We start from the raw sequence: 13034 nt of genomic DNA on the forward strand, positions 1-13034 counted from the left end.
CCTCTCTTCCCTCCCTCCTCCCATCCCTCCATCCTCTCCTTTGCCCGGTCCATCCCTCTGTTCATTAGCATAGCAGCTGCAGAGTGCAGAGTGGGGACAGTGCAGGTTTGGGGGGGGGCTCCAGTCAATGGCACGGCGTCTGGGTCTTGAATAGAGCTGAACCAGGACCCAGCAGCCCAGACAAAAGAGGAGGGGAGAGAAGAATGAACGAGTGAATGGGGCGGCTTGTCACTTTTCAATGGAAAAGCACAGAATGGAGTGAAAGAATGAAAGAAAAAGTTGAAAAATGAGCGGAGGGCAAGGAAAGAAGCGGCCTGGCCACCTGTCTCTGTCTCTCAGTCTTTCTGTTTCTCTCTCTCCTAGAAAGAGAGCAGAGATGATTATTTAGCAACAGACATGTTTTATTTTCTTCTGGGAGAAAAAAGGCCAGTGCATACAAGCTGATAATAACAAGCTGATAATAACAAGCTGATAATAACAAGCTGATAATAACAAGCTGATAATAACAAACTGATAATAACATGATAATAACATGATAATAACAAGCTGATAATAACATGATAATAACAAGATAATAACATGATAATAACAAGCTGATAATAACAAGCTGATAATAACAAGCTGATAATAACAAGCTGATAATAACAAACTGATAACAAGCTGATAATAACAAACTGATAACAAACTGATAATAACAAGCTGATAATAACATGATGATAATAACATGATAATAACTAGCTGATAATAACAAGCTGATAATATCAAACTGATAACAAACTGATAATAACAAGCTGATAACAAGCTGATAATAACATGATGATAATAACATGATAATAACATGATGATAACTAGCTGATAATAACAAGCTGATAATAACAAGCTGATAATAACATGATAATAACAAGATAATAACAAGCTGATAATAACAAGCTGATAATAACATGATAATAACAAGATAATAACAAGCTGATAATAACTAGCTGATAATAACAAACTGATAACAAACTGATAATAACAAGCTGATAATAACATGATAATAACATGATAATAACAAGATAATAACAAGCTGATAATAACAAGCTGATAATAACATGATGATAATAACATGATGATAATAACATGATGATAACTAGCTGATAATAACAAGCTGATAATAACAAGCTGATAATAACAAGCTGATGATAACAAGCTAATAACATGATGATAATAACATGATGATAATAACATGACAATAACAAACTGATGATAACATGATAATAACATGATAATAACAAGCTGATAACAACATGATGATAACAAGATAATAACAAGCTGATAACAAGATAATAACAAGCTGATAACAAACTGATAACAACATGATGATAACAAGCTGATAATAACATGATAATAACAAGCTGATAACAAACTGATAACAACATGATGATAACAAGCTGATAACAAGCTGATGATAACATGATAATAACATGATAATAACAAGCTGATAACAAGCTGATGATAACATGATAATAACATGATAATAACAAGCTGATAACAACATGATGATAACAAGATAATAACAAGCTGATAACAACAAGCTGATAACAAGCTGATAACAAGCTGATAACAAGCTGATAACAAGCTGATAACAAGCTGATAACAACAAGTTGATCAACACAACCCTCCTGTCAATCCTTGTGCAGAAATGGTGAACAAAACCATTTACAATGTTTTACGCAAAGATAACTTTATAGCAGGGATTCAATAACATAGTATCCCTTTGCAACTTGTGAACAAAAGTAGCTTAACTCCCAATCCACAGGTTTGTATTCTGATTGGTCCTTCGTCGTTTCTGCACAATCCTCAAAACAATGGTGGAATCTGCCAGCTAAACTGGAGATTATTATACTGCCATGTAAACACAAACCCCACAAATGATTGTCAACAGTTGGTGGTTTGTTTAATATAATCATGTGTGTCTTGTATGGCTAAGTAATTTAATCATGTTTGTCTTGTATGGCTAAGTAATTTAATCATGTTTGTCTTGTATGGCTAAGTAATTTAATCATGTTTGTCTTGTATGGCTAAGTAATTTAATCATGTTTGTCTTGTATGGCTAAGTAATTTAATCATGTTTGTCTTGTATGGCTAAGTAATTTAATCATGTTTGTCTTGTATGGCTAAGTAATTTAATCATGTTTGTCTTGTATGGCTAAGTAATTTAATCATGTTTGTCTTGTATGGCTAAGTAATTTAATCATGTTTGTCTTGTATGGCTAAGTAATTTAATCATGTTTGTCTTGTATGGCTAAGTAATTTAATCATGTTTGTCTTGTATGGCTAAGTAATTTAATCATGTTTGTCTTGTATGGCTAAGTAATTTAATCATGTTTGTCTTGTATGGCTAAGTAATTTAATCATGTTTGTCTTGTATGGCTAAGTAATTTAATCATGTTTGTCTTGTATGGCTAAGTAATTTAATCATGTTTGTCTTGTATGGCTAAGTAATTTAATCATGTTTGTCTTGTATGGCTAAGTAATTTAATCATGTTTGTCTTGTATGGCTAAGTAATTTAATCATGTTTGTCTTGTATGGCTAAGTAATTTAATCATGTTTGTCTTGTATGGTTAAGTAATTTAATCATGTTTGTCTTGTATGGCTAAGTAATTTAATCATGTTTGTCTTGTATGGCTAAGTAATTTAATCATGTTTGTCTTGTATGGCTAAGTAATTTAATCATGTTTGTCTTGTATGGCTAAGTAATTTAATCATGTTTGTCTTGTATGGTTAAGTAATTTAATCATGTTTGTCTTGTATGGCTAAGTAATTTAATCATGTTTGTCTTGTATGGCTAAGTAATTTAATCATGTTTGTCTTGTATGGCTAAGTAATTTAATCATGTTTGTCTTGTATGGTTAAGTAATTTAATCATGTTTGTCTTGTATGGCTAAGTAATTTAATCATGTTTGTCTTGTATGGTTAAGTAATTTAATCATGTTTGTCTTGTATGGCTAAGTAATTTAATCATGTTTGTCTTGTATGGCTAAGTAATTTAATCATGTTTGTCTTGTATGGTTAAGTAATTTAATCATATCATGTTAGTCTTGTATGGTTAAGTAATTTAATCATGTTTGTCTTGTATGGCTAAGTAATTTAATCATGTTTGTCTTGTATGGCTAAGTAATTTAATCATGTTTGTCTTGTATGGTTAAGTAATTTAATCATGTTTGTCTTGTATGGCTAAGTAATTTAATCATGTTTGTCTTGTATGGTTAAGTAATTTAATCATGTTTGTCTTGTATGGTTAAGTAATTTAATCATGTTTGTCTTGTATGGCTAAGTAATTTAATCATGTTTGTCTTGTATGGTTAAGTAATTTAATCATGTTTGTCTTGTATGGCTAAGTAATTTAATCATGTTTGTCTTGTATGGTTAAGTAATTTAATCATGTTTGTCTTGTATGGTTAAGTAATTTAATCATGTTTGTCTTGTATGGCTAAGTAATTTAATCATGTTTGTCTTGTATGGTTAAGTAATTTAATCATGTTTGTCTTGTATGGCTAAGTAATTTAATCATGTTTGTCTTGTATGGTTAAGTAATTTAATCATGTTTGTCTTGTATGGCTAAGTAATTTAATCATGTTTGTCTTGTATGGCTAAGTAATTTAATCATGTTTGTCTTGTATGGTTAAGTAATTTAATCATGTTTGTCTTGTATGGTTAAGTAATTTAATCATGTTTGTCTTGTATGGTTAAGTAATTTAATCATGTTTGTCTTGTATGGCTAAGTAATTTAATCATGTTTGTCTTGTATGGCTAAGTAATTTAATCATGTTTGTCTTGTATGGCTAAGTAATTTAATCATGTTTGTCTTGTATGGCTAAGTAATTTAATCATGTTTGTCTTGTATGGCTAAGTAATTTAATCATGTTTGTCTTGTATGGCTAAGTAATTTAATCATGTTTGTCTTGTATGGCTAAGTAATTTAATCATGTTTGTCTTGTATGGCTAAGTAATTTAATCATGTTTGTCTTGTATGGCTAAGTAATTTAATCATGTTTGTCTTGTATGGCTAAGTAATTTAATCATGTTTGTCTTGTATGGCTAAGTAATTTAATCATGTTTGTCTTGTATGGCTAAGTAATTTAATCATGTTTGTCTTGTATGGCTAAGTAATTTAATCATGTTTGTCTTGTATGGTTAAGTAATTTAATCATGTTTGTCTTGTATGGCTAAGTAATTTAATCATGTTTGTCTTGTATGGCTAAGTAATTTAATCATGTTTGTCTTGTATGGCTAAGTAATTTAATCATGTTTGTCTTGTATGGCTAAGTAATTTAATCATGTTTGTCTTGTATGGTTAAGTAATTTAATCATGTTTGTCTTGTATGGCTAAGTAATTTAATCATGTTTGTCTTGTATGGCTAAGTAATTTAATCATGTTTGTCTTGTATGGCTAAGTAATTTAATCATGTTTGTCTTGTATGGCTAAGTAATTTAATCATGTTTGTCTTGTATGGTTAAGTAATTTAATCATGTTTGTCTTGTATGGTTAAGTAATTTAATCATGTTTGTCTTGTATGGTTAAGTAATTTAATCATGTTTGTCTTGTATGGTTAAGTAATTTAATCATGTTTGTCTTGTATGGTTAAGTAATTTAATCATGTTTGTCTTGTATGGTTAAGTAATTTAATCATGTTTGTCTTGTATGGTTAAGTAATTTAATCATGTTTGTCTTGTATGGCTAAGTAATTTAATCATGTTTGTCTTGTATGGTTAAGTAATTTAATCATGTTTGTCTTGTATGGCTAAGTAATTTAATCATGTTTGTCTTGTATGGCTAAGTAATTTAATCATGTTTGTCTTGTATGGTTAAGTAATTTAATCATATCATGTTAGTCTTGTATGGTTAAGTAATTTAATCATGTTTGTCTTGTATGGCTAAGTAATTTAATCATGTTTGTCTTGTATGGCTAAGTAATTTAATCATGTTTGTCTTGTATGGTTAAGTAATTTAATCATGTTTGTCTTGTATGGCTAAGTAATTTAATCATGTTTGTCTTGTATGGTTAAGTAATTTAATCATGTTTGTCTTGTATGGTTAAGTAATTTAATCATGTTTGTCTTGTATGGCTAAGTAATTTAATCATGTTTGTCTTGTATGGTTAAGTAATTTAATCATGTTTGTCTTGTATGGCTAAGTAATTTAATCATGTTTGTCTTGTATGGTTAAGTAATTTAATCATGTTTGTCTTGTATGGTTAAGTAATTTAATCATGTTTGTCTTGTATGGCTAAGTAATTTAATCATGTTTGTCTTGTATGGTTAAGTAATTTAATCATGTTTGTCTTGTATGGCTAAGTAATTTAATCATGTTTGTCTTGTATGGTTAAGTAATTTAATCATGTTTGTCTTGTATGGCTAAGTAATTTAATCATGTTTGTCTTGTATGGTTAAGTAATTTAATCATGTTTGTCTTGTATGGCTAAGTAATTTAATCATGTTTGTCTTGTATGGCTAAGTAATTTAATCATGTTTGTCTTGTATGGTTAAGTAATTTAATCATGTTTGTCTTGTATGGCTAAGTAATTTAATCATGTTTGTCTTGTATGGTTAAGTAATTTAATCATGTTTGTCTTGTATGGCTAAGTAATTTAATCATGTTTGTCTTGTATGGTTAAGTAATTTAATCATGTTTGTCTTGTATGGCTAAGTAATTTAATCATGTTTGTCTTGTATGGTTAAGTAATTTAATCATGTTTGTCTTGTATGGTTAAGTAATTTAATAATGTTTGTCTTGTATGGTTAAGTAATTTAATCATGTTTGTCTTGTATGGTTAAGTAATTTAATCATGTTTGTCTTGTATGGCTAAGTAATTTAATCATGTTTGTCTTGTATGGTTAAGTAATTTAATCATGTTTGTCTTGTATGGTTAAGTAATTTAATCATGTTTGTCTTGTATGGTTAAGTCATTTAATCATGTTTGTCTTGTATGGCTAAGTAATTTAATCATGTTTGTCTTGTATGGCTAAGTAATTTAATCATGTTTGTCTTGTATGGCTAAGTAATTTAATCATGTTTGTCTTGTATGGCTAAGTAATTTAATCATGTTTGTCTTGTATGGCTAAGTAATTTAATCATGTTTGTCTTGTATGGTTAAGTAATTTAATCATGTTTGTCTTGTATGGCTAAGTAATTTAATCATGTTTGTCTTGTATGGCTAAGTAATTTAATCATGTTTGTCTTGTATGGCTAAGTAATTTAATAATGTTTGTCTTGTATGGCTAAGTAATTTAATCATGTTTGTCTTGTATGGCTAAGTAATTTAATCATGTTTGTCTTGTATGGTTAAGTAATTTAATCATGTTTGTCGTGTATGGTTAAGTAATTTAATCATGTTTGTCTTGTATGGTTAAGTAATTTAATCATGTTTGTCTTGTATGGCTAAGTAATTTAATCATGTTTGTCTTGTATGGCTAAGTAATTTAATCATGTTTGTCTTGTATGGCTAAGTAATTTAATCATGTTTGTCTTGTATGGTTAAGTAATTTAATCATGTTTGTCTTGTATGGCTAAGTAATTTAATCATGTTTGTCTTGTATGGTTAAGTAATTTAATCATGTTTGTCTTGTATGGCTAAGTAATTTAATCATGTTTGTCTTGTATGGTTAAGTAATTTAATCATGTTTGTCTTGTATGGCTAAGTAATTTAATCATGTTTGTCTTGTATGGTTAAGTAATTTAATCATGTTTGTCTTGTATGGTTAAGTAATTTAATCATGTTTGTCTTGTATGGTTAAGTAATTTAATCATGTTTGTCTTGTATGGCTAAGTAATTTAATCATGTTTGTCTTGTATGGTTAAGTAATTTAATCATGTTTGTCTTGTATGGTTAAGTAATTTAATCATGTTTGTCTTGTATGGTTAAGTAATTTAATCATGTTTGTCTTGTATGGCTAAGTAATTTAATCATGTTTGTCTTGTATGGCTAAGTAATTTAATCATGTTTGTCTTGTATGGCTAAGTAATTTAATCATGTTTGTCTTGTATGGCTAAGTAATTTAATCATGTTTGTCTTGTATGGTTAAGTAATTTAATCATGTTTGTCTTGTATGGTTAAGTAATTTAATCATGTTTGTCTTGTATGGCTAAGTAATTTAATCATGTTTGTCTTGTATGGTTAAGTAATTTAATCATGTTTGTCTTGTATGGTTAAGTAATTTAATCATGTTTGTCTTGTATGGTTAAGTAATTTAATCATGTTTGTCTTGTATGGCTAAGTAATTTAATCATGTTTGTCTTGTATGGCTAAGTAATTTAATCATGTTTGTCTTGTATGGCTAAGTAATTTAATCATGTTTGTCTTGTATGGCTAAGTAATTTAATCATGTTTGTCTTGTATGGTTAAGTAATTTAATCATGTTTGTCTTGTATGGTTAAGTAATTTAATCATGTTTGTCTTGTATGGTTAAGTAATTTAATCATGTTTGTCTTGTATGGTTAAGTAATTTAATCATGTTTGTCTTGTATGGCTAAGTAATTTAATCATGTTTGTCTTGTATGGTTAAGTAATTTAATCATGTTTGTCTTGTATGGCTAAGTAATTTAATCATGTTTGTCTTGTATGGCTAAGTAATTTAATCATGTTTGTCTTGTATGGTTAAGTAATTTAATCATGTTTGTCTTGTATGGTTAAGTAATTTAATCATGTTTGTCTTGTATGGTTAAGTAATTTAATCATGTTTGTCTTGTATGGCTAAGTAATTTAATCATGTTTGTCTTGTATGGCTAAGTAATTTAATCATGTTTGTCTTGTATGGTTAAGTAATTTAATCATGTTTGTCTTGTATGGCTAAGTAATTTAATCATGTTTGTCTTGTATGGTTAAGTAATTTAATCATGTTTGTCTTGTATGGTTAAGTAATTTAATCATGTTTGTCTTGTATGGCTAAGTAATTTAATCATGTTTGTCTTGTATGGTTAAGTAATTTAATCATGTTTGTCTTGTATGGCTAAGTAATTTAATCATGTTTGTCTTGTATGGTTAAGTAATTTAATCATGTTTGTCTTGTATGGCTAAGTAATTTAATCATGTTTGTCTTGTATGGTTAAGTAATTTAATCATGTTTGTCTTGTATGGCTAAGTAATTTAATCATGTTTGTCTTGTATGGCTAAGTAATTTAATCATGTTTGTCTTGTATGGTTAAGTAATTTAATCATGTTTGTCTTGTATGGCTAAGTAATTTAATCATGTTTGTCTTGTATGGTTAAGTAATTTAATCATGTTTGTCTTGTATGGCTAAGTAATTGAATCATGTTTGTCTTGTATGGTTAAGTAATTTAATCATGTTTGTCTTGTATGGCTAAGTAATTTAATCATGTTTGTCTTGTATGGCTAAGTAATTTAATCATGTTTGTCTTGTATGGCTAAGTAATTTAATCATGTTTGTCTTGTATGGCTAAGTAATTTAATCATGTTTGTCTTGTATGGCTAAGTAATTTAATCATGTTTGTCTTGTATGGCTAAGTAATTTAATCATGTTTGTCTTGTATGGTTAAGTAATTTAATCATGTTTGTCTTGTATGGCTAAGTAATTTAATCATGTTTGTCTTGTATGGCTAAGTAATTTAATCATGTTTGTCTTGTATGGCTAAGTAATTTAATCATGTTTGTCTTGTATGGCTAAGTAATTTAATCATGTTTGTCTTGTATGGCTAAGTAATTTAATCATGTTTGTCTTGTATGGCTAAGTAATTTAATCATGTTTGTCTTGTATGGTTAAGTAATTTAATCATGTTTGTCTTGTATGGCTAAGTAATTTAATCATGTTTGTCTTGTATGGCTAAGTAATTTAATCATGTTTGTCTTGTATGGCTAAGTAATTTAATCATGTTTGTCTTGTATGGCTAAGTAATTTAATCATGTTTGTCTTGTATGGCTAAGTAATTTAATCATGTTTGTCTTGTATGGCTAAGTAATTTAATCATGTTTGTCTTGTATGGTTAAGTAATTTAATCATGTTTGTCTTGTATGGCTAAGTAATTTAATCATGTTTGTCTTGTATGGCTAAGTAATTTAATCATGTTTGTCTTGTATGGCTAAGTAATTTAATCATGTTTGTCTTGTATGGCTAAGTAATTTAATCATGTTTGTCTTGTATGGCTAAGTAATTTAATCATGTTTGTCTTGTATGGCTAAGTAATTTAATCATGTTTGTCTTGTATGGCTAAGTAATTTAATCATGTTTGTCTTGTATGGCTAAGTAATTTAATCATGTTTGTCTTGTATGGTTAAGTAATTTAATCATGTTTGTCTTCTATGGTTAAGTAATTTAATCATGTTTGTCTTGTATGGTTAAGTAATTTAATCATGTTTGTCTTGTATGGCTAAGTAATTTAATCATGTTTGTCTTGTATGGCTAAGTAATTTAATCATGTTTGTCTTGTATGGCTAAGTAATTTAATCATGTTTGTCTTGTATGGTTAAGTAATTTAATCATGTTTGTCTTGTATGGCTAAGTAATTTAATCATGTTTGTCTTGTATGGTTAAGTAATTTAATCATGTTTGTCTTGTATGGCTAAGTAATTTAATCATGTTTGTCTTGTATGGTTAAGTAATTTAATCATGTTTGTCTTGTATGGCTAAGTAATTTAATCATGTTTGTCTTGTATGGTTAAGTAATTTAATCATGTTTGTCTTGTATGGTTAAGTAATTTAATCATGTTTGTCTTGTATGGTTAAGTAATTTAATCATGTTTGTCTTGTATGGTTAAGTAATTTAATCATGTTTGTCTTGTATGGCTAAGTAATTTAATCATGTTTGTCTTGTATGGTTAAGTAATTTAATCATGTTTGTCTTGTATGGTTAAGTAATTTAATCATGTTTGTCTTGTATGGTTAAGTAATTTAATCATGTTTGTCTTGTATGGCTAAGTAATTTAATCATGTTTGTCTTGTATGGCTAAGTAATTTAATCATGTTTGTCTTGTATGGCTAAGTAATTTAATCATGTTTGTCTTGTATGGCTAAGTAATTTAATCATGTTTGTCTTGTATGGCTAAGTAATTTAATCATGTTTGTCTTGTATGGCTAAGTAATTTAATCATGTTTGTCTTGTATGGTTAAGTAATTTAATCATGTTTGTCTTGTATGGCTAAGTAATTTAATCATGTTTGTCTTGTATGGCTAAGTAATTTAATCATGTTTGTCTTGTATGGCTAAGTAATTTAATCATGTTTGTCTTGTATGGCTAAGTAATTTAATCATGTTTGTCTTGTATGGCTAAGTAATTTAATCATGTTTGTCTTGTATGGCTAAGTAATTTAATCATGTTTGTCTTGTATGGCTAAGTAATTTAATCATGTTTGTCTTGTATGGCTAAGTAATTTAATCATGTTTGTCTTGTATGGTTAAGTAATTTAATCATGTTTGTCTTGTATGGCTAAGTAATTTAATCATGTTTGTCTTGTATGGTTAAGTAATTTAATCATGTTTGTCTTGTATGGTTAAGTAATTTAATCATGTTTGTCTTGTATGGTTAAGTAATTTAATCATGTTTGTCTTGTATGGCTAAGTAATTTAATCATGTTTGTCTTGTATGGTTAAGTAATTTAATCATGTTTGTCTTGTATGGCTAAGTAATTTAATCATGTTTGTCTTGTATGGCTAAGTAATTTAATCATGTTTGTCTTGTATGGCTAAGTAATTTAATCATGTTTGTCTTGTATGGCTAAGTAATTTAATCATGTTTGTCTTGTATGGTTAAGTAATTTAATCATGTTTGTCTTGTATGGCTAAGTAATTTAATCATGTTTGTCTTGTATGGCTAAGTAATTTAATCATGTTTGTCTTGTATGGCTAAGTAATTTAATCATGTTTGTCTTGTACGGTATTTTGCAAAAGAAGTTGTAGATGCATCATTTAATATTGTTTCTCTCTCTAGGTCTCAGAGCCCCATCAGCCTCTGAACACCACATACCCAGTGTGTCCCAGTGTATTTTATGTTGTCTACTGTTCCAACCAGCCTGCCTTCTTAAACTAACTTAAAATCCACTCAAAAAACGATATTTTAGTATTTTATTGTTCATTAATCCACTGTTGATATAGTCCCAAAATGTTTTGCATGTCAGTTGTCAAGTTTTCAAGATATAGGATTTTCAAGAAGCAAAGTGTCACTTGCCACATCATCATGATGATGCGTTTTGCAGCATATGATGCGTTTTGCAGCATTTGATGCGTTTTGCAGCATATGATGCGTTTTGCAGCATTTGATGCGTTTTGCAGCATATGATGCATTTTGCAGCATTTAATGCGTTTTGCAGCATATGATGCGTTTTGCAGCATTTGATGCGTTTTGCAGCATATGATGCATTTTGCAGCATTTAATGCGTTTTGCAGCATATGATGCATTTTGCAGCATCACCATAATGTTATAGGCAAGTGACATTTTGCTTCTTGAAAACCCAATATCTGGAAAACTTGACTGCTGACATGCAAAACACTTTGGGACTATATTAACAGTGGATTAATCACAAAAAATCTAGTTTTTGAGTGGATTTTTTCTTTAATACCTCTGCATGCTCACTTACATTTACATGTTAGTCATTTAGCAGACACTCTTATCAAGAGCGACTTAAAGTAGTGAGTTCATACATTTTCATATGGTCCTCTGTGTGAATTGAACCCACAACCCACAACCCTGGCGTTGCAAGTGCCATGCTCTACCAAGTGAGACACAAGGGACTGTGTCATAAAACCAGTAGGCCTATTTGGTGTGTGTTGGGAAGTAGACAACTGAGGAACAGTTCTTAGAGCACAAGATCACATCAAAAGTGGACACTAGGCACATGCATGTTACAGACGTCATGTTGCCTGCTTAGCGAGTACCACCCTGATTGGGCTAAATACCTGGCTGGAACTCGAGACCTCTGCTTTGCTAACACAAGCGACCACCCTCCTTGACAATGTTCCAACGGTTTGAGACACCCAAAAGGTCTTAATTGGATGGCTCCATCGGCTCCATTTCAAGCTAGCTGTGGAGTGACCTTACAGTACGTTCTTGGCTCCATCGGCTCCATTTCAAGCTAGCTGTGGAGTGACCTTACAGTACGTTCTTGGCTCCATCGGCTACATTTCAAGCTAGCTGTGGAGTGACCTTACAGTACGTTCTTGGCTCCATCGACTACATTTCAAGCTAGCTGTGGAGTGACCTTACAGTACGTTCTTGGCTCCATCGGCTACATTTCAAGCTAGCTGTGGAGTGACCTTACAGTACGTTCTTGGCTCCATCGACTACATTTCAAGCTAGCTGTGGAGTGACCGTACGGTACGTTCTTGAAGGAAAGATTCACCCATGTTGTGCATGTCTGAGCGAGGTTCTATCGATTAGCGGGGTCATTTCATGTTTATCTGAGCTATTGCCGTTCAAGCAAGCAGAAATACAGCCGGTATGACGAGTTTTACATCATGTGATGACTCTTTGGGGCAGCAGGTAGCCTAGTGGTTAGAACGTTGGGCCAGTAACTGCTGGACCAAATCCCCGAGCTGACAAGGTAAAAATCTGTCGTTCTGCCCCTGAACAAGGCAGTTAACCCACTGTTCCTAGGCCGTCATTGTAAATAAGAATTTGTTCTTAACTGACTTGCCTAGTTAAATAAATAAAATAATCCTTTAACTTTGTAGATAATGCATTGATCCGGTGGAGCTGTATGAGCAATGTTCAGTTCACCTTCTTCATTCACCTCTGCTGAAGTACGAGAGAACACTACAACAGTGCTGACACATTCACCACCCACCAAAAGCATACACAAAACATACACAAAACATACACAAAACATACACAAAAGCATACACAAAACATACACAAAACATACACAAAACATACTTTGAGCAAATGAAACCCCTGCATGAGATCGTTGGCAGATAGGGGGTATGCACTATCACACCCAGCTTCTTTCAGGCAAGATGAACACACACACCGACACACTCCCCACTGAAACACAAACACAGTCCTCTTCTCTGTCTCTCTTTTCGTTGGGGGGACTCTGTTAAAAT

Source organism: Salvelinus alpinus, chromosome 1 (assembly GCF_045679555.1).
Source record: "Salvelinus alpinus chromosome 1, SLU_Salpinus.1, whole genome shotgun sequence".
Classification (NCBI taxonomy): Eukaryota; Metazoa; Chordata; class Actinopteri; order Salmoniformes; family Salmonidae; genus Salvelinus; species Salvelinus alpinus.